The sequence below is a fragment of the Argopecten irradians genome, chromosome 13 (assembly GCF_041381155.1).
Source record: "Argopecten irradians isolate NY chromosome 13, Ai_NY, whole genome shotgun sequence".
Taxonomy (NCBI): domain Eukaryota; kingdom Metazoa; phylum Mollusca; class Bivalvia; order Pectinida; family Pectinidae; genus Argopecten; species Argopecten irradians.
The window spans coordinates 30,016,091-30,038,758 of NC_091146.1; the positions used below are offsets into that span (position 1 = coordinate 30,016,091).

General features: G+C 38.2%; 1 pseudogene; it reads left to right on the forward strand.

The window, feature by feature from the left end:
- The first annotated feature begins 1,636 nt into the window (after positions 1-1,636).
- LOC138305794 (uncharacterized) lies at positions 1,637-19,215 on the forward strand (annotated as a pseudogene).
- Positions 19,216-22,668: the final 3,453 nt, after the last annotated feature.

The window sequence follows — 22,668 nt, forward strand, 5'->3', positions numbered from 1 at the left end:
TGGCGTTGAGCAACTGGTTGACATTGCAGGTGTTTCCGTTGATGATGTTCATGCTGATTTCATCAGAGAAGCATTAATTTTACCTAAACTCAACGTGTTCTATTATTTGGACTTGCTCTATTCTTACTGTTTCCACATTTTGGCACTGTTCATGTGTCTATGTCAGAGAATTGAAGATCTTGTTACATTTTTCCTTCAGTTCGTTTTTTTCAATAGGAAAGATACTTATCTTCTCTCAAACTTATGTGGCAAATATCCATCCTTCATTACATCTGGGATAAAATGTTCTTTGACTTTGGAGGTGACAGTTGGTATTGACGCCTTTGACTTTCTAACAAATAATGCTTGCATCAAGCCACTGATTTCGTCACTTGTCGGCTCTGACACATCAGGCAGTTTTAAACTACTCCGTCCCTGTATATTTTCTTAGTCTCGGCAGGGTCTCCATGAAAGCTGGGTCGACGTCCCGAGACTGGGTGCACTGGTCTTTTGCAGATGCACACCACTTTTAGGAGTGTGATGTGCGTCAGCGTGATATCAGTGTAGCTTAAGGCTTTCCCAGTAGCTTTAATTTGAGCCAACCTGTTTGCAGTGGGTTGCATCTCGTATCTGGGGGAAGAAAAATACTATATGTGTATCCCTGGTTGTCAGGAGAACGGTTTTAGAAAGGATTCCTCCATTTTCAAGGTTGTCATGAGGAATTCTCTCACAACCTTCTCAGTATTTCTGGGATGTTCTTTCGAATCGCCTTTTACACCTCTTTATGGATAGTTCGTATACTTTAATTTGAGTGTTCCGCGAACTGCACTAAATTGGACACCTTTGTCTTCATACAGTTGACTTCGGCTTTTACACCCGATATCTGGAAGTGGAGTTTCCAGAAGCATTTGCCAATATTGGCTTCCTTCAAGCATAAACTATAGTTAGTTGGAGAGACGCCATGCGCATGTCTGGCCATAGAAGTCGCCCGAACGATCAACTTCAGACTAAAGCAGTATCAACTGGCCCTGCAGGTAGGGCGTTAGAATTGTACCTGCTGCCCCTATTGCATGATCGTAAAAGGCGACTAAATTTAGGATCTTATCTTTTCTATTCCTCCTAACTGACTTTACCCTTCCTATTGCCTCCCTTGGCACCGCCTCATTTTTGGCCTTGAGTTGAGCGTTCGCCCCTGTGAGGAAGGCTCTGGGTTCTGTCCCCTGGCCGAGACACACCAAAGTCTATAAAAGTGGTAGTTTCTGCTCCTGCTTAGCGCTCAGCAAAAAGGGAGTGGGACGACTGGTTCGCCCGTTGTCAGTATAATGTGACCGGGTGGGTTGTGTTGCTTGGTGTCTTCGGCGGCATGCTCCAGTGATATAGCACTATAAAAAGGGCAACAGTTCCACTATACAAGAAGACACAACATGAATATACCGCAGTCTCCCGAAACACGCACCTCGCACAACATACACACAACACACCGCATACATGGGAGGCCGTCCTTACATGACCATAGCTGTTAATAGGACGTTAATTAATCAAACAAACAAACAAACAAACAAACAAGCAGTATCAACATCCAGCCAACGCGGTCCATAGAAGGATTTTCGCGATCCAAGATATTCTTACAGATGATGATGAAATTCTTACAGCCAAAATGAAGAGGCGTCCTAATTGTATGCTATACCTATGCAAAGTAAGGAGAATTGTACCCAGAGTGACAGGATACAGTGACATATCAATTAGGGAGGTGACAGGAGATAGAGAGGATTACTTCAAAGAACATTTTCGTATTAGTAGGCACGTGTACGAGACACTCCTGGAATATCTGTCACCTTTCCTGGCAGTACAATATACAGGGGGTTTCGATCCAATTCCTGCCAACCACCAGCTTTTAATATTCCTTTGTTACCTCGCAAACCAGGTGTCAATGAGAGATTTCACAGTTATTTGGGATATCTATTTCAACTGTTCATGGGATAGTGATGAAAGTGTGCGACATAATTGTTCGAGAATTACAAAGACGCGTAAGTTGTTTAACTTGAAGTTAGTCTGAATCATTACCATGAGAAAGTAACTTATGATTTATTTGATTTGTGTAAAATTTTGAATCAGTTAAACTTTAATTATGGAAATGGTTTGTTTTGTTTTACACACTGTGTAATACAATTGTACAGTATATTTCTCAAGAAAGGTTGTTCCAAATGCCTTTTGTGTTTATACAAGCACGTATGGCTGACCTACATTTGTACTCATTTAAATGCGGTTGACCTCTCATTTAAATGCGATTTTTTCTTTATCTTCCTAACTGACTTTATCTTTCCTAATGCCTCCCTTGGCACCGCCTCACTTTTGGCCTTGAGTTGAGCGTTCGCCCCTGTGAGGAAGGCTCTGGGTTCTGTCCCCTGGCCGAGACACACCAAAGTCTATAAAAGTGGTAGTTTCTGCTCCTGCTTAGCGTTCAGCATACAGGGAGTTGGACGACTGGTTCGCCCGTTGTCAGTATAATGTGACCGGGTGGGGTGTGTTGCTTGGTGTCTTCGGCGGCATGCTTCAGTGATATAGCACTATAAAAAGGGCAACAGTTCCACTATACAAGAAGACACAACACGAACATACCGCAGTCTCCCAGTACACTCACCTCGCACAACATACACGCAACACACCGCATACATGGGAGGCCGTCCTTACATGACCATAGCTGTTAATAGGACGTTAATAAATCAAACAAACAAACAAAAATCTTATTCATATCAACCTTCTATAACACATCTTTGAATTTACAAATATCTATAATGATGATTTAATTTGGGAATAAGATACCAAGGACTCATAAAAAAGTACGATAAAGTCGCTATTTACGTAAATGGTCAAGACAATTTGCATAAATTATGATGACCGATGACCTTATTTCCGCCCGTCATTTGCATACGTGTACGTATCTGTGCAACTTCTGGTTGAAAGAAGGTCACACTAAAGACCAACCTGAACGACATCGGGCATTACACATAATTGATTAATCTCCCCTCGGTAGCTCCGGTTGACTAAAGACAGGATTTTGCCGATATCATTACATGTAAATATGAAAGAATGTTCAGCAATTATTTTTTAAAGCAATTTACATTAATTAAACAATCATGAACGGCCATGAGCGAGGTCTTTGTAACACGTGTGTAAAACTAGGAAAGTTATGAAGTGAAATCGGTTGATAGCTTGGATCTGACGCACTATTCCATACTCGTAGGGCCTACCACAATAAATACCGTACAGTAGGCCTATGTTGTACCGATATTATTTAAGCAATGATATAATGACAATTCTCATCAGACATATGCCAAATGAAGTGGAAGTTCTCTGTAATCTTTTAGAATCTCGATCGTTACGGTTTTCACGACATGCCGGAAAATGTTCTTGATACAAATAGACAAAGTTGTCGTACATGTGATGTCGATCTAATATTATTTATATTACGTGAAGCATTATCCAAATAGAACAACATAATACCTGTTAACTGTTTACTAAATAGAGTATTAACAACAAAACTTGTCGGCGACAGTTCTTTGTTTAGAGAGTGTGTCTACGGCATTCTTTTGTGACACATATGAGTTACGTACCGTGATGTTAGAACACACGTGTTTGTTTACGTATTCAGCGTTAAAAAAAAATACGACACCTGTAGGCTTACCATGCTAAATACTTATACGGAGCGTCGAGGACAAACATCGATTTGATTCACAGTAAATATATTTGAGAGATGTAGAGGTATTTGCCATGGCTGATTAATTTGTAATTATTGATTTTAGCTTAGATATTTGTGTTTATGATTGTTTCCAAAAGAAATAATGTGACTTTAAATAAAATCTATAATTTAAAGTTAAGTATCTGGTATTTAAATTTATTGAAGACATTATAGCATAGTTTTTAGGTCATCTGACCCGAAGGGTCAGGATGACCTATAGTCATCATGTTTCGTCCGTCGTCGTCCGCCGTCCGCCGTGCGCCGTGCGCCGTGCGCCGTCCGCCGTGCGTTAACTTTTCACATTTTCAACTTCTTCTCAAGTTCTACCCAGTGCCATTTAGCTGAAACTTACATGAAATGATCCTGACATGGTCCCGACAAAGTGTTGTTATTTTTCGGGTCGATCCGAAATCCAAGATGGCCGCCACAGCCGCCATCTTGAAAACACATTTTGAACTTCTTCTTAAGTTCTACCGGTGCGATTTGGCTGAAACTTGCATGAAATGATCCTGACATGGTCCCGACAAAGTGTTGTTATTTTTTGGGTCGATCCGAAATCCAAGATGGCCGTCACAGCCGCCATCTTGAAAACACATTTTGAACTTCTTCTCAAGTTCTACCGGTGCGATTTGGCTGAAACTTGCATGAAATGATCCTGACATGGTCCCAACAAAAGTGTTGTTATTTTTCGGGCCGATCCGAAATCCAAGATGGCCGCCACAGCCGCCATCTTGAAAACACATTTTGAACTTCTTCTCAAGTTCTACCAGTGCGATTTGGCTGAAACTTGCATGAAATGATCCTGACATGGTCCCGACAAAGTGTTGTTATTTTTCAGGTCGATTCGAAATCCAAGATGGCCGCCACAGCCGCCATCTTGAAAACACATTTTGAACTTCTTCTCAAGTTCTACCGTGCGATTTGGCTGAAACTTGCATGAAATGATCCTGACATGGTCCCGACAAAGTGTTGTTATTTTTCGGGTCGATCCGAAATCCAAGATGGCCGCCACAGCCGCCATCTTGAAAACACATTTTGAACTTCTTCTTAAGTTCTACCAGTGCGATTTGGCTGAAACTTGCATGAAATGATCCTGACATGGTCCCGACAAAGTGTTGTTATTTTTTGGGTCGATCCGAAATCCAAGATGGCCGTCACAGCCGCCATCTTGAAAACACATTTTGAACTTCTTCTCAAGTTCTACCGGTGCGATTTGGCTGAAACTTGCATGAAATGATCCTGACATGGTCCCGACAAAGTGTTGTTATTTTTCGGGTCGATCCGAAATGCAAGATGGCCGCCACAGCCGCTATCTTGAAAACACATTTTGAACTTCTTCTCAAGTTCTACCGGTGCGATTTGGCTGAAACTTGCATGAAATGATCCTGACATGGTCCCGACAAAGTGTTGTTTTTTTTTGGGTCGATCCGAAATCCAAGATGGCTGCCACAGCCGCCATCTTGAAAACTCATTTTGAACTTCTTCTCAAGTTCTACCGGTGCGATTTGGCTGAAACTTGCATGAAATGATCCTGACATGGTCCCGACAAAGTGTTGTTATTTTTCGGGTCGATCCGAAATCCAAGATGGCCGCCACAGCCGCTATCTTGAAAACACATTTTGAACTTCTTCTCAAGTTCTACCGGTGCGATTTGGCTGAAACTTGCATGAAATAATCCTGACATGGTCCCGACAAAGTGTTATTTTTTAGGTCGATCCGAAATCCAAGATGGCCGCTGCAGCCGCCATCTTGAAAACACATTTTGAACTTCTCAAGTTCTACTGATGCGATTTGGCTGAAACTTGCATGAAATGATCCCGACATGTTCGCGACAAAGTGTTGTTATTTTTTGGGTCAATCCAAAATCGAAGATGGCTACAATGACACTATATCTAATTAATTTCCTATATGTTAAGGCCCTTGGGCCTCTTGTTTGAAATAAAATTTGTTGAAAGAAATTGAAAATGATCCTGACATGGTCCTGACAAAGTGACACCATATATAATTAATTTAACTATTGCCAAGGTAGTCAGATGACCGTTAAGGCCCTTTGGGCCTATTGTTAATTTTTAACAAGCAAAGTAAAATTAAAACTGGGAAAATGTAGAGATAAAAAACAATAAGGCCGCCTACTGAAGTAGACTATATCAAATTAATTTTTATTTTTGATTTTGAAATATTTGTATACATGTATTAATTAGATTAATTTACCATGCAATCTGAGTGAGATATATCCAATTTGATTATGTAGTATATATCCTAATTATTAAACTACATAATTATGTCATCATGCAGAATACATTCATTTTTGGCTGATCAATCATGAATATTACAGAGCTACATGGCTGTATCTCCATTTGCCCACTTTTTATAATCTGATAATTAGCAGAATGTTATGACAAGGGTTATAGTCTATTTCAGAGGCTGTATCTCCATTTGCCCACTTTTTATAATCTGATAATTAGCAGAATGTTATGACAAGGGTTATAGTCTATTTCAGAGGCTGTATCTCCATTTGCCCACTTTTTATTAGCTCACCTGGTCCGAAGGACCAAGGTGAGCTTATGCCATATCGTGGCGTCCGTCGTCCGTCCGTCCGTCAACAATCGACTTCTTCTCCATAACCGCTGGTCGGATTTCAACAAAATTTGGCTGGTAGCATCCTTATGGGCTACTAACTGAAAATTGTACAAATTATGGGGCTGACCCCCAGGGGCCTGAGGGGCGGGGCCAATTTGGCTATTTCCATATAAACGACTTCTTCTCTGAAACCAAGAATGGGATAGCAACCATAATGCAATGGTAGCATCCTTATAGGGTGGGGATTCAAAATTGTACAAATGATGGGGCTGACCCCCCGGGGGCCTGAGGGGCGGGGTCAAATGGGGTCAATTTGGCTATTTCCATATAAACGACTTCTTCTCTGAAACTAAGCATGAGATAGCACTCATAATGCAATTGTAGTATCGTTATAGGGTGGGAATTCAAAATTGTACAAATGATGGGGCTGACCCCCGGGGGCCTGAGGGGCGGGGTCAAAAGGGGTCAATTTGGCTATTTCCATATAAACGACTTCTTCTCTGAAACCAAGCATGGGATAGCACCCATAATGCAATGGTAGCATCCTTATAGGGTGGGGATTCAAAATTGTACAAATAATGGGGCTGACCCCCTGGGGGCCTGAGGGGCGGGGTCAAAAGGGGCCAATTGGCTATTTCCATATAAATGACTTCTTCTCTGCAACTAAGCATGGTATAGCACCCATAATGCAATGGTAGCATCCTTGTAGGTTGGGGATTCCAAATTGAGCAAATGATAGGGCTGACCCCCCGGGACCTGAGGGGCGGGGTCAAAAGTGGTCAATTTCCATATAAATGACTTTTTCTCTGCAACTTACCATGGGATTGCGCTCATAATGCAATGGTTACATCCTTATAAGGTTTGGATTCAAAATTTTACAAATGATGGGGCTGACCCCCCGGGGGCCAGAAGGGTGGGGTCAAAAGGGGTCAATTTAGCTATTTCCATATAAACGACTTCTTCTCTGCAACTAAGAATGGAAGAGCACTTATAATGCACTGGTAGCATCCTTATAGGGTTGGGATTTGAAATTGTACAAATGATAGGGCTTACCCCCTGGCCTTAAACGGCAATATATGCGAGGTCAAAAAAGTCAATTAGGCTACTATTTTCATATAAATTACTTTGTCTTTGAACCTATGTATTGGATAGCATATTTGTATGGTATCAATAGCATCATTGTTTGGTTGTGATTCAAAATTAAACTTTGGGAGTCAATTTTGCTTATTTTTCTAATTGTCAGAGTCTTGTGATAATTACTAACAAAAAACCAGGTGAGCGATACAGGCCCTCTGGGCCTCTTGTAATCTTAAAATTTAAAATTACCTGTGATTTTTTGTATACCTCTAAAAAGTGGGCAAATGGAGAACACACCAGCTACATGTCCTCTATTATGAAGTCATTCAAACAGGTATGATTGCAGTGATTCTCAATTGATCCATGTGAAAATTACAAAAAGTCATGATATATGTATATGATGACAAAAAATGTTATTTAACTTTTGTTTAAAAAAACTAACTTTTTATGAAGTGACATTTGATATTTTTTATCTGGAAATTATTCTGTTCAATTTTAACTTCGGAGATTTACATTTCAAAATTCAATTTGCCTTGTATTTAGAATCTAAATATTTATTTTGGTACCAGGTAATCTGCTAGTCAATGATCATATTATTCCTAAAGGTTTTATTCCCGAAGAAATGAAGAGCTTCCTAAATGTATGTTTTATTGTTTTTGAAGAAATGTACAAGAAATGAAATCTGTATCGCCAGCCTAGAATAATGGAGACTGCGTGTACAAATGTGTAGTCTAATCAACTCCTTAATTTATACTGGGTATATACTTAGCTGTTATGAAGATGTTTTTAATTAATAAAAAATGGTCAGTATATTATAGCTATAAGGCCTTCCATTTTGTAATTGATTAAAACCCCTCCATGGGAAGCAGTGGCCTTATGGCTATATAAATTGAGTCCTACTGCCTCCCTACACCCCTTTTGTCAGAGGAATGGCGAGGACCATATTTGAGATATTCATTTTAAGATCAAAGTTGTATGAATTTACAGTCCTTTGAATATGAAAATATTATTAGGATTGTTAATAAGAAATCTCATTAAAAAAAAAAAATAGTGATGAATACATCTTGTGCCAGTATACAAAAATACATCATTCAATAGAAATTCATCACACATGCAAAAACTATTAATGTTTTTTTTTATTACATGCATTTCAGACACTGAAGTAGACTGCGATGACAGAAAGACATATGCAGTTCACAAAAAGACACTAAAAACAACATGTGAATTATTTTAAAGTTAATGTTAACAAAGAAGAAACCAAATGAAGAAAATGAAAACTCATGGATTTGACCAAACTCATCAATTATAAAATATTGTTGTGTCTCCTCATATAAAACCTATTCAATCTTTGCAGATTACAGAATTACCTCCCTTGTGGGTAGGTATCCATTATGATGTCATTATTTTGTGTGAGAAATTCTGGTAGATTTCTCTTAAAGTATAATATTATGCCTGCAAACACATGACATCACAATCAATACCTACCCGCTAGGGCAGATAACTCTATTATATGCAAATACAGAATATCATTAGTCAATATCTATACTATAAAGTAATGACTGTGCTGTTATATTACAAAATATATATTTTAAATTGAGCATTTAGGGGATTATATGTAGATTGACATGCATGTTGTCCTGTAATTATGGTATTTATTTCTAATTTTTATTTTATTTATGAATGTATTTAAAAAAAGAAAGAAAGAAGAATGTATATGAAATACAATAAACTATTATTTAGTTGTCACTTTTGTTATTTTTCAGAAACAAGAGCTATTCCAGTAAAACATCTTTCACAAACCCCTAGACTCCAGATTTGCTTAGATATTCAAACAACAGCTGTTACAGCAATTTATTTCTTTTAAGCCAGAAGTTACCAAAGATGAATTTAATGAAATAACTCTTGTTAAGCACCATTTGATTTTTAGACGCTTTAAATCCCCTAAGTCAGACCCCATCAAACCCCCCTAAGGATACCACTTCAAATCCACTGGTGTCCTCATTTACATATTGTAGACGTTTTTAAAAAAATGCCCTTTGTGTGACCGCTTCAAATCCCCTTAGCTGGACCACTGCAAACCCCCATAGTGGGGTCAATTCAAATCCCTTTATCGAAACCACTTGATAACCCCTTAAATGGACCACTGCAAATCCCCTTAGCAGAAACACTGGTAAATAATTTAAATATTTTAAATGCTTAAAATCCCCATAGGTGACCCACTTCAAATCCACTTAAATTACCGTAATTACGCGTGAAGCATACATTTTAATTTTTTAGGTCACCTGACCATAGGTCATGATGACCTGTGATATTCTTTTGTCCATTCTTGTGAACACATTAACTTCAGTAAATTTGAACCAACTAAATGAATAAACGAGTTTGAAAATCAGCTTGATTTGACTGTAAGTTACGGAATTATTGCCCTTTGCACTAATAATTATTACTGAACTTTGTTTATACGATAACTTGAGTAAGTATGCACAGAGTTTATTAAAACTTTAAAGGAGACTAACATTAGAAAGATCTCGGACGAGTTCGAAAATCAGCTTGATTCGACTGTAACTTACGGAGTTATTGCCCTTTGAAATAATAATTGTTATTGGACTTTGTCTTTTTATAGAAACTATCAATTTATTTCTTATTTTCAATTCGTTATACCTACTTAAATGCTTTTTCTCTCTTTCTCAATAACTATTAGCATACAGTATGTATAAAATTTGTCTCTATCTAGAATGCATTAATTTCGTGCCAGTCTTGGAAAAGTACATACATTCATGAAAAAATTGTAATCGGCCAATTTACTCCTTTCATAATAATGGTAATGGTATTGCTATTAGAACCAACTTGATCAGGTAGCCTTTGTGTTTCAGTACTTTGATTATTTATTCAGATAATTCGATGGGCATATCAAGTAAGACGAAGACAAATATCTGCAGAAATTTCGGGGTTTTCAGGAGTTGTTGGATTTCTTGATGGGTCACACATACGCTTGGCATCTGCAAGAAATAGTGATACTGACTATTTTAACAGGAAGGGATTTCCTTCCATGCAATTGTAGGTTTGTTTGTTTGTTTGATTAATTAACGTCCTATTAACAGCTATGGTCATGTAAGGACGGCCTCCCATGTATGCGGTGTGTTGCGTGTATGTTGTGCGAGGTGCGTGTTTTGGGAGACTGCGGTATGTTCATGTTGTGTCTTCTTGTATAGGCAATTGTAGGTACAAAGCAAAACTATCCAAATTATTTCGTAGACAACTTCAGTGAACGTTATTATAAGACCCTCCTTAAAAAATGTTTATAACTTTGATGTCAAGTTCTGAATAGTAAAATCTGTATTCAATTTTATAAAAACACAGCATACACGGTTATGTAGAGATTTTAAACAAGTTCATTGCAGTATCCACAATTATTCAAAAAGCCAAGTTTTAATGTGTTTTCTATTTGTTGTAGGTAGTTGTTGATAATGAACTTTTCATCACAAGTGCTTATACAGGATGGCCTGGCTGTACCCACGACACAAGTGTTTTGCGCAATTCTCAGGTGTTTGCCATGCATGTGATTCTCCTCTCACAGTGGAACATATTTTGGTGCACTGTATTGATTTTAAGCACGTACGAGATAAGTACTACGATGTCTCCGACATGTACACTTTGTTTCATGTCGTGGGACATAATCATATTTTTAATTATCTCAAAGAAATCGGTATTTTAAACAAAATATGAACGTTTTCTCATCATGTTATATCATCGTATCAACTCAACATTTCATCGTTTCATCAACTTTGTGCATGAGTTTTCTCATGTGTTTTAGCCAAAACTATTTTATCTCATGCAAACCTTCTTTTTTTTATCAAATAAACGTTTACAATCTGTGTTTTTGTCCTTACCTGCCTTTTCTTACCCTGATCTTTTATCCTGATATTAATGCATGACTTGTAGTTTGGCCCTAAATGACTTAGTTGTCGATGGGCCGTAAAACTCAAACAAACAAACAAACCTATGTTAATTAATTAAATGTGTAGGATAGAAGAAAAAAAATCCCGTGTCGGAATGTATGCTTTATCATGGGGGTGGCAGGGACGTAGGGGCTATGCTGTATCATTCTGATTATCCTAAAAGTCTAAAAAAAATTGTAAGTTTAATAATGTTTATGTATGATAATGTCAACCAGTTCAAGGAAATCAGCTTTATTGAGATCAGCTTGTGCATGTGTCGCATGGCCAATCGCTTCCCCTCGCGATACTCAACATGTACCCGTACGAAAACAATAATATTCTCCTCACAATGCGGTTATGACTTAACGATATTAAATGAAACATGTAAAGATATACAGTTTTATAGGTAACAGATAATTTCCACAATTTTTACTTTCCGCACTTCAACTCATCATCAGTTTGCCGCCATTTTGGATCCAATCTAACCCATGCAGCCTAGTGGGTTCGACTATAGTTTCCGGATAACGTCACTATGGTTGAACTAGAGTCAAATCGGACCAACTTTAGTCGAACTATAGCGACTGTAGTAAGTGCTCGAAGTAGGCAATTTTTTGCACTTATATGCGTCGGCTAAATTATAATCAGCGAAAGACGAACCCGGATTAACATCATTCCCTTGGGAGCCGCACCACTTGAGTATATAGATGAGCTGGGTCAGATTTCTTAAAACCCAATTTCAAAAATTCGTTGTGGTTCATGGTCACTCTCAATGTTTTTTGTACCCTGTTTATTGGTTCAATTTGTCAGTTGTTCAATATATTTTTCAAATAAAACGCTGGAGCAGGTTCACTCACCCTCACTGGTCATTCAACCGGAAGATCGGAATTGATAAATTCTTATATCAACATAGCACCATTCATGTAAGATCCTCTATTTTTCATATGACCTCTTACTTATATCTGGAATAACTACTTTTCTTATTATCACACAACATAATACTCACAGGAGAACAACATTTACTAGTTTGGAGACAATCTGATTGTTTCTGTTATTTCATTTCAACACATTTTATTAATAATGAAGTGATGAAACAACAGACAAACTCCTATATAAGTCTTCTCCCGATGATTCTGTTTTTATTTTGTTATACAAGAGGATAAAAATGGAAGGGATTATTGCATAATATTAACATTGGGACAAGTCTTTAAATTTAATTAAATTTTTAATTTTGCCAGTTACTGTATCTGTAAACTAAATTTATATTCATATCATAATATATTATGTGTATATGACTGTAACTCATGTTCATCATTTGATAGATAAACGCTACATTTACTTTCGCGCCATTTTCATAAAAAATGTCATAAAAAGTGTAAAACAACCCTGCCCTATTTTAAATTATTCATTTTCATGTTTTCACACAATATAGATGTGATGACATAGATTTGATGGACATTGTCAGTTACTCAATTCCATCCCAATGACCGGAGTGTTGCAAAACATTACAGCTGTGAAAATGATACAAATCATAAAAAAAAATAAGTAAATTTGCAGTTAAATTCAACAGTATCCAACATAACTGATTATTAATTTACCAACAATCATATATACATTTCTTAACCCAATTTTAAAAAATTCTTTTGATAAATTCCAAACGATAGTTAAATTTATTCAGTTTCTCATTGTTTTTTTGTACCTGTTTATTGGTTCAAATTGTCAGTTTCCTGTGAATCAAACATGGAGGTGTATTTGAACAGAATTTATATGCATGCTGTATTTGCCTTGGATTTTATCACTGTGTTGAGGAAAAAATATTATCGGCCCTCCATGTTTGTGAATTGAATTTTAAAAGGCTGTTAATAGGACGTAAAAATAAACAAACCAAACTCCCTGTATGCTGAGCGCTAAGCAGGAGCAGAAACTACCACTTTTATAGACTTTTGGTGTGTCTCGGCCAGGGGACAGAATCCAGAGCCTTCCTCACAGGGGCGAACGCTCAACGCAAGGCCAAAAGTGAGGCGGGTGCCAAGGAAGGCTAATTAGGAAAGATAAAAGTCAGTTAGGAAGAAAAGATAAGAATCCTAAATTTAGTCGCCTTTTACTTTGTTTGTTTGTTTGTTTGATTTATTAACGTCTTGCAACACTATAAGCAATGGGATGAAATTCATACCCTGTCGGGAACGGAGTGGAGGCAGGGCATAACTATAGAGGGCGAAATATACAAAGGGCAAATCTGTATCTGTTACATGTTGTGATTAAGGTGGGTTAAAAACAGAATTTTCCCGGAACATGATTTAAATTGCTAAAGAACTTCAAATATATAAATTTTGTTAAATATTTCAATTGTTCAGAATGTTTACCTTATTCTTTGGGCATATTTTACACCAGACTCTACCAATACTTATTTTGAGGCGAAGTGTGATTTGTGTTTACAGAATAAGGTGTTGATCAACGACTGACCTAAACCAATTCACAATTTGGTCATTGTGCACATTTCCCACCGTTTTTCTCTCGATGAGGGATGCGCCGCTATGTTTCCCATTTATGCTCGATCCTTGATCACATAGTACGCCATGAACGATAACTTCGACATGTACTTTAGGGAAATCCGGGAAAACCTTCTTATATGATTCGCAACAACTCAAGACGAGGTCCACCTAGGTCATCGCCCAATTTTTCGATAAAAGGTTACTTGTAAAACATTCATATGTTTGTTGCATTGCTAATCTCTGATAACGCGTCCTGGAAAAGAGAATTTCTCCCAATAATATTTGTGTGGTTTCCCTTTCCAAAACTTCTTCGTTTTGATCAATATATGCGAAGAATTGACGTTGCATGCCTCCTCTATGTTTATCATTACATCAGCATTAAGCACACGTTTTCTCATGTATTTTAGCTAAAGCTATGTTATTCCATACAATTTAAATAAACAAGAGGCCCAGAAGGCCTGTATCGCTCACCTGGTTTGTAATGCCCAAGTAATGTTCTGAATACAGGTTCATTGTTTCTTTTTCTGAAGGAATGAGAATATATACCTCTAATTCCCCTATTGGGCCCCGCCCCTCCTGCCCCTGGGGGGTCAGAGCCAAAATTTACACAAGTTCTGTTCCCCTTTTCCCAAGGATGTTTGTGGCCAAATTTGGTTACAATCCATGCAGAACTCTATGACTAATAGCGATTTATAGGATTTACCTCTATTTCCCCTATTGGGCCCCGCCTCTCCTGCCCCCGGGGGGTCAGAGCCAAAATTTATACAAGTTCTGTTCCCCTTCCCCCAAATGTTTGTGGCCAAATTTGGTTACATTCCATGAAGAACTCTAGGACAAGTAGTGATTTAAAGGATTTACCTCTATTTCCCCTATTGGGCCCCCACCCCTCCCTGCCCTGGGGGGTCAGAGCCAAAATTTATATACAAAACTCTGTTCTTATTCCCCCAAGGATGTTTGTGGCCAAATTTGGTTACATTCCATGCAGACTAGTAGTGATTTAAAGGATTTACCTCTATTTCCCCTATTGGGTGGGCCCCACCCCTCCTGCCCCCGGGGGGTCAGAGCCAAAATTTTTATACAAGTTCTGTTCCCCTTCCCCCAAGGATGTTTGTGGCCAAATTTGGTTACAATCCATGCAGAACTCTAGGACTAATAGCGATTTTATAGGATCGCGCGCACCTATATTTCCCCTATTGGAGCCCCGCCTTCTTCATGCCCCCGGGGGGTCAGTAGCCAAAATTTATACAAGTTCTGTCTCCCCTTCCCCCAAGGATGTTTGTGGCCAAATTTGGTACACTATTCCATGAAGACACTCTAGGACAAAGTAGTGAGTGCATTTAAAGGGATTTACCTCTATTTCCCCTATTGGGCAGCCGCCACCCCTCCTGGCCCCTGGGGGGGTCATCCCAGAGCCAAAATTTTATACAAACTCTGTTCTTATTCCCCCAAGGATGTTTGTGGCCAAATTTTGGTTACATTCCATGCTAGAGACTAGTAGTGATGTTTAAATGGATTTACCTCTATTTCCCACTATTGGGCCCAAACCCCTCCTGCCCCCGGGGGGTCAGAGCCAAAATTTATACAAGTTCTGTTCCCCTTCCACCCAAGGATTGTTTGTGGCCAAATTTGGTTACATTCCATGCAGAACTCTAGGACTAGTAGCGATTTAAAGGAAAGGTTGACGGACGCCGACGGACGACGGACGCCGCGCCATGACATAAGCTCACCGGAGGCCCTTCGGGCCAGGTGAGCTAAAAATTACAAATACACAGACATTTGACATTAATAATTTGGCAATCTGATTTGTAGCAACCACGATAAGCCACGGGGCAAGCACATGTCCACCATAACAACTTTGATTGCTGTCTGGTCAGTTTGACGGGTAACAGACTCCAAGGATGATCCAGTTTAGTTACGAGACATAACAGAATATAAACGTATATATGAACGGTAAACACAATCTGATTAAAATACAGATCCTTATTATCACGACGTTTGATAGGAGTGGTTATAAGGATCTGTATTTTAATCAGATTGAACGTAAACAATAGCGTCTATAAAAATGTGGCGAACCAAAAAAAGCTTAACACAAAATATGGCCGGAGCCATTTTACGATGTCATTTGCAATAAATTGATATTACAACAAAATGTGTGAGAAATAGATTGGTGTGTATCAAAAGTCTCTGTCCAAAAACAAAGCTCTTCTTTGTCTTAGTGTGGTATCTAAATATAGTTTGCTCAGGGGAAGCTACTCTATATTGTTCAACGGTTTAAATCTCCCCTAGAGCAAGGGAAGTACCTCGAGTTACCTAAGTCTTAGAAATCAATGAACATAGGTCACACAAAATTACTTATCCACGCTTCGCTATATAATTCACTTTTGTTTTCGTTATGTTATATAACCAAGCAAATATAAAAAAAAAATGTTAAAGCTCATATTCATTCAGGCTGCTGCTGAATCTCCGTTTTAAGCTCACCTGGCCATAATATTACAGAAAACATATTTTAAGAATTTTTCTATTTTCGGCCAGCAGATGTGTACGGACGGTATATTTCAAGCTCAAATATCTCATATCTCAAAAAGTAGTTCGAGAACACCTATTGTTCTATACAGATTTGAAATCTGCATGAAAAATACAAGAAAATAAGACCCGTTAGAAAAAAATGACATGGGTTTCCCCAAACGTATGGAGCTGAATACAAAATCTGTAGCAGAAATCAAAGAGATATGCTGAGATTTTAACATTTCACACGTACCTTTGGCTCTGGGAACATTCTATGCTTCGTCAAGAAATCAAAAAGATGAACTGTACAGCAAAAGATCGATGATCTCTATAAGGTATGGACTCCAGAAATCTTTTGAAAAGTCAAAAAATGTTGATATTATTAATGGAGAAAACTTCAAGGAGGCCAATAACGTCTTTACTGCTATGTTGAAAAAGCTGAAAAATGAAGGCAAATGAAGTACGGAACACAAGGAGCCATTAAAATACTGAGGATTTGACGAAACTTTACCGTTACTTAGAGGAACATATCCATACCCCTGCTGGACTCCAGAACAAGGTGTTCATTGATTTTATGTTGTATTTTTGTAACAGAGGAAGGGAAAATTTGCGCACATTAAAACAAAGCGACTTCAAAATCTGCGGTGAAGGTACTGGAAATCCTAAATATATTCAGATGAAGTACATGAAAACAAAAAATCACCGTGGAGATAGTTGTGATAATGATGTAAGCCAAGGAGGACGAATGTACGGCATCCCGGACAGTCCACACTGTCCTCTGAACTCCTTCATGTCATATCTGTCGCACCTAAATCCCAAATGTCAATTTTTTTGGCAGAGGCCAAAAACTATAGCAGCTGGTGACATTTGGTTTGAAAATGCGCCGATTGGAGTAAACACAATTGGAAACAAAATGAAAATGTTGTCATCTCACGCCGCCCTTTCCAATACGTACACGAACCATTGCCTTCGTGCCACAGCAGTAACACTTTTAGACGGGAAAGGATTTGAAGCCCGTCACATAATGCAGGTCTGGCCACATGCAAGGACGGACGAGGGCCACAAAAGAAAGATGGCGGAAGCTATTGGAAATGCAGTTACAGCCACAGGTAAGCACACACTAGAATCGTTTTACATTTATCTTCAAAAAAGTGTTCCTGGGGTTAACATCAAGTTACTTACTTTAATCAAATATCTGTATTTGTCTTTATGATTAAACATAAATCTGTTGGAGTTGAAAATCAATAGCCTACTTATTTATGGAATATATGTATTATGTGATAAATTGATGATATGTAAATTTCAGGGCCAAGTAAACGACAGAAAGGAGTGACTGACAATGCAAGTGATTTGGTGCAATTCTTAGAACAAGATCCATCTAATGGCTCTGGAAACATGACAGGTATGATTAGGAAAATTGTTAACAAGAGGCCCAAAGGGCCTTAACGGTCATCTGACTACCTTGGCAATAATAAAATTAATTATATATGGTGTCACTTTGTCAGGACCATGTCAGGATCATTTTCAATTTCTTTCAACAGATTTTATTTCAAACAAGAGGCCCAAGGGCCTTAACATATAGGAAATTAATTAGATATAGTGTCATGGTAGCCATCTTCGATTTGGGATCAACCAGAGATGTAACAATACTTTGTTGGGACCATGTCAGGATCATTTCATGCAAGTTTCAGCCAAATCGCACTGATAGAACTTGAGAAGAAGTTCAAAATGTGTTTTCAAGATGGCGGCTGTGGCGGCCATCTTGGATTTCGGATCAACCCGAAAAATAACAACACTTTGTCGGGACCATGTTAGGATCATTTCATGCAAGTTTCAGCCAAATCGCACCGGTAGAACTTGAGAAGAAGTTCAAAATGTGTTTTCAAGATGGCGGCTGTGGCGGCCATCTTGGATTTCGGATCGACCCGAAAAATAACAACACTTTGTCGGGACCATGTCAGGATCATTTCATGCAAGTTTAAGCCAAATCACACTGGTAGAACTTGAGAAGAAGTTCAAAATGTGTTTTCAAGATGGCGGCTGTGGCGGCCATCTTGGATTTCGGATCGACCCGAAAAATAACAACACTTTGTCGGGACCATGTCAGGATCATTTCATGCAAGTTTCAGCCAAATCGCACTGGTAGAACTTGAGAAGAAGTTCAAAATGTGTTTTCAAGATGGCGGCTGTGGCGGCCATCTTGGATATCAGATCAACCCGAAAAATAACAACACTTTGTCGGGACCATGTCAGGATCATTTCATGCAAGTTTCAGCCAAATCGCACTGGTAGAACTTGAGAAGAAGTTCAAAATGTGTTTTCAAGATGGCGGCTGTGGCGGCCATCTTGGATATCAGATCGACCCGAAAAATAACAAGACTTTGTCGGGACCATGTCAGGATCATTTCATGCAAGTTTCAGCCAAATTGCACCGGTAGAACTTGAGAAGAAGTTCAAAATGTGAAATGTTAACGCACGGCGGACGGCGCACGATGACGGACGAAACATGACGACTATAGGTCATCCTGACCCTTCGGGTCAGATGATCTAAAAATTGTAATTTTCAGAAAGTTTGTTATTCAACTGGTTACTGTATTGATAGCAACATCAATCAACAAAGTTATAGCCATCTGATATATTATAATGCCAAAGGTGCTTAGTATTATATTATTTTTCTTCAGAGTTCAGCTCTGCTGATGGTTTGTCCGACATGGATCTTATGGCCCTGACTGACAGCCAAGAAGCGATGCTGCTGAATGATATCACGAACTCGATGCAGTCCAGCCGTGATGGTACCGTTCCTGTACATCCCCAACCACCAGCTACAGTATTTAATATTCCGAAACATAAAAGTCATCAAGTTGTTATGAACTTTTCTGGTGTGGACTCCGTTCACATCCCCTACCATTAACAGAATGATGTAAACGCGTATACTCCTCTTGTTCTGAATTTATTTATTATTGAGTGATATTTATACTCATTAAATGTTCTGCTGGAACTTGTTTTCCTTGTTTTTCTCAACTGATTATGTAATAAAAAAAATATTTCATGGGCTACTGTGCTCTAGTTCATAATATTTACCCCTTGGTGGTGGTAATCAACAAATGTTATATTACACGAGGTCGAAGGCCTCGTGCAATATAACATTTGTTGATTACCACCACCTCGGGTTAAATATTATGAACTAGAGCACAGTAGCCCATGGAATATTTGTATAATATACTACACCAATAGACAAAGATGGAGTTAATACCACACTGGTACACTAAGATGGAGTTATATACCACACTGGTACTCTAAGATGGAGTATATACCACACCGGTACACTTAAATGAGTATATACCATACCGATACACATAGATTGAGTACATACCACACCGATACACATATATTGAGTACATACCACACTGGTACACTAAGATGGAGTTAATACCACACTGGTACACTAAGATGGAGTTAATACCACACTGGTACACTAAGATGGAGTTAATACCACACACTGGTACACTAAGATGGAGTATATACCCACACCGGTACACATAGATGGAGTATATACCACATCGGTACACTTAAATGGAGTATATACCATACCGATACACATAGATTGAGTACATACCACACCGGTACACTAAGATGGAGTATATACCACACCGGCAGGCTGGGGAAATGTACTCGTCCGCTCGTCTTAGACGAGTGGATTTGGCCATCGGACGAGTGAATGTTGACATCACGCTTGTCCGTCGGACGAGTGAAAAATTCTGACAATGACTATATGACCTACACCTTATAATTGTATCGTTTTCTCGATAAATTTATATAGGGTCTGACATTCGTAATGGTTTCTTAAAAATACGACGAAGCAATGATAAGCTTTCCCTTTCTGCGTCATTCTAGGAATTCCCGACTTTCGTTTTCAATGCGCATGCGCGTGTACAGCATTGTAACATGAATAAATCCGAGGTATATTGATATCGTAATCAAGAGTCTAGAGGTGTATCGAATAACAAGATGTCACAGCGAAATTTGCTTCATTTTTTTGCGACATTCGCCTCAAAAAAAATCTTACCAGAAGCTAATGGAGTTAAAAATAATATATACCTACTACATTGGAAAGTAAGTTAAAATATTGACCCTTTAAAAATATATCTTTTTTTTATAACGCTTGCATACAAATTGTTTGGGAATTAAATGTTCCGTCGGTCTTCCTGTAAAAAACTGTCCTGTTTGTCATGTTATCCCGAATCGGCATCAATACAATTCTAACAATCAAATTGGTATATCTAAAACCGCTGTAGGCTAACAGGCTACAGTCACATCTACTTATTTATCTGACAAATATGGCGGACAAGTAAAAATGTCATTCGGACGAGTAGATTGTGATGAAGCACTTGTCCGACGGACGAGTACATTTCAAAGTTTTTCCGCGGCCCTGACCGGTACACTAAGATGGAGTATATACCACAGCGGTACACATAGATGGAGTATATACCACACCGGTACACATAGATGGAGTATATACCACACCGGTACACATAGATGGAGTATATATCACACCGGTACACTATGATGGAGTATATACCACACCAGTACACTACGATGGAGTATATATCACACATTCGCATTAAGAAAACACATGAAAAGAGTTGCAACTATCAAAAGAATTAAAAATATATCTAACCCTGATTGGTATTTGAGGTAGTCACTTTTGGCTTAACAGCATTTCAAGTGAGTATAATGAGACAAATATTAACATTTATACACCAGTAAAGTAGTTTATTTTTATCTACAATGGAAATGGAATCAAAGTAAACAAAAAATTCCTAACCCTGAAGACTTTATTTTTCTGCAAAAAAATCCATATGGCTAAAAAAACCTTATGAGATTTTAGGGGTAATTTTTTTTTTGTGACCATTTGGGCAAACAGGGTTATAAATCAGTCTCATTGATCAATCTCATTAAGAAAACACATAAAAAGAGTTGGTACTATCAAAATAACTGAAAATATTTCTAACCCTGATTGATATTTGAGGTAGTCACTTTTGGCTTAACAACATTTCAAGTGAGTAAAATGAGACAAAAATTCACATTTACACACCAGTAAAGTAGTTTATTTTTATCTACAAAGGAAATGGAATCAAAGTAAACATAAAAATTCCTAACCCTGAAAACTTTAATTTTTTTTGCAAATAAGGCGATAGCCTCATGGGATTTTAAAGGTAAGAGACAAATATTCACATTGATACACCAATACAGTCGTTTTTTCTCAGTCGCCATAACCTAACTGATCAAATAAATGAAGAAATAAAAGTTTAGAAATCAATAGGACTGACTTAAGTGCTAACCCTAAATCTAACTGTTAAGTTCATAGTGACTACCTCAAACTATAACTATATAGTTAACCAGAAAAGTCGTTTTCTCAGTCGCAATAATCTAACTGATAAAGTAAATGAAGAAATAAAAATTTAGAAATCAATAGGACTGATTTTAGTGCTAACCCTAAATCTAACTGTTGAGTTCATAGTGACTGCCTCAAATTATTTAGCTATAACCAGGTAAAGAAAAGGTCTTAGAGGTCTTAGTGGCGGTTACCATCAGGTTTACAGCGATTACAACTAGGTTAAGCGATTATGACAGTTTGTATACACTTTACACTTAGTTCCGTATTGAAAACAGACAGAATTTTTGTTTTCATGATAGATACACAAAAAGGACATGAAAAACCTTAAAAAACGTCAAGGTACCTAAACCTGATGAAAAAAAAAAATAAAAAAAAATATATTTGAATATTTTAGGGTTAAAAATAGTAAAATTTTGAGGTAGTCACTATTTTTGGCAATTTTGAGGTAGTCACTCAAAAATTTGATGTAGTCACTGAAAAATTTGAGGTAGTCATGACTTTTGCCCTTAACAATTTGAGGTAGTCACTCATTTCTGGGTGACAACCTCAAATTTTTTTCCGCGGTGGACGAGAGGTTAAGATGTCCCGACATATTACCACAAGCCCTTCACCTCTGGGATGCGGGTTCGAATCCAATGTGGGGCAGTTGCCAGGTACTGACCGCTGGTCGGTGGTTTTTCTCCGGGTACTCCGGCTTTCCTCCATCAACAAATCTGGCACGTCCTTACATGACCCTGGCTGTTAATTGGACGTAAAAATAAATAAACCAAACCAAAAATATTGCTACATTCAGCTATCTTACAATAAATTGTTATTTTTAGAATATCGTATGCGCATGCGTTATCAGAACCTGGTAGGAACCGGTGAGGTTTGCTGCCTTCCCATAAACCATGACTATCATCTCTTCAGAGACCGTGGAATGCATTTTCTGCACGTTGATATATCACTTGACAACGTCATTTCGAC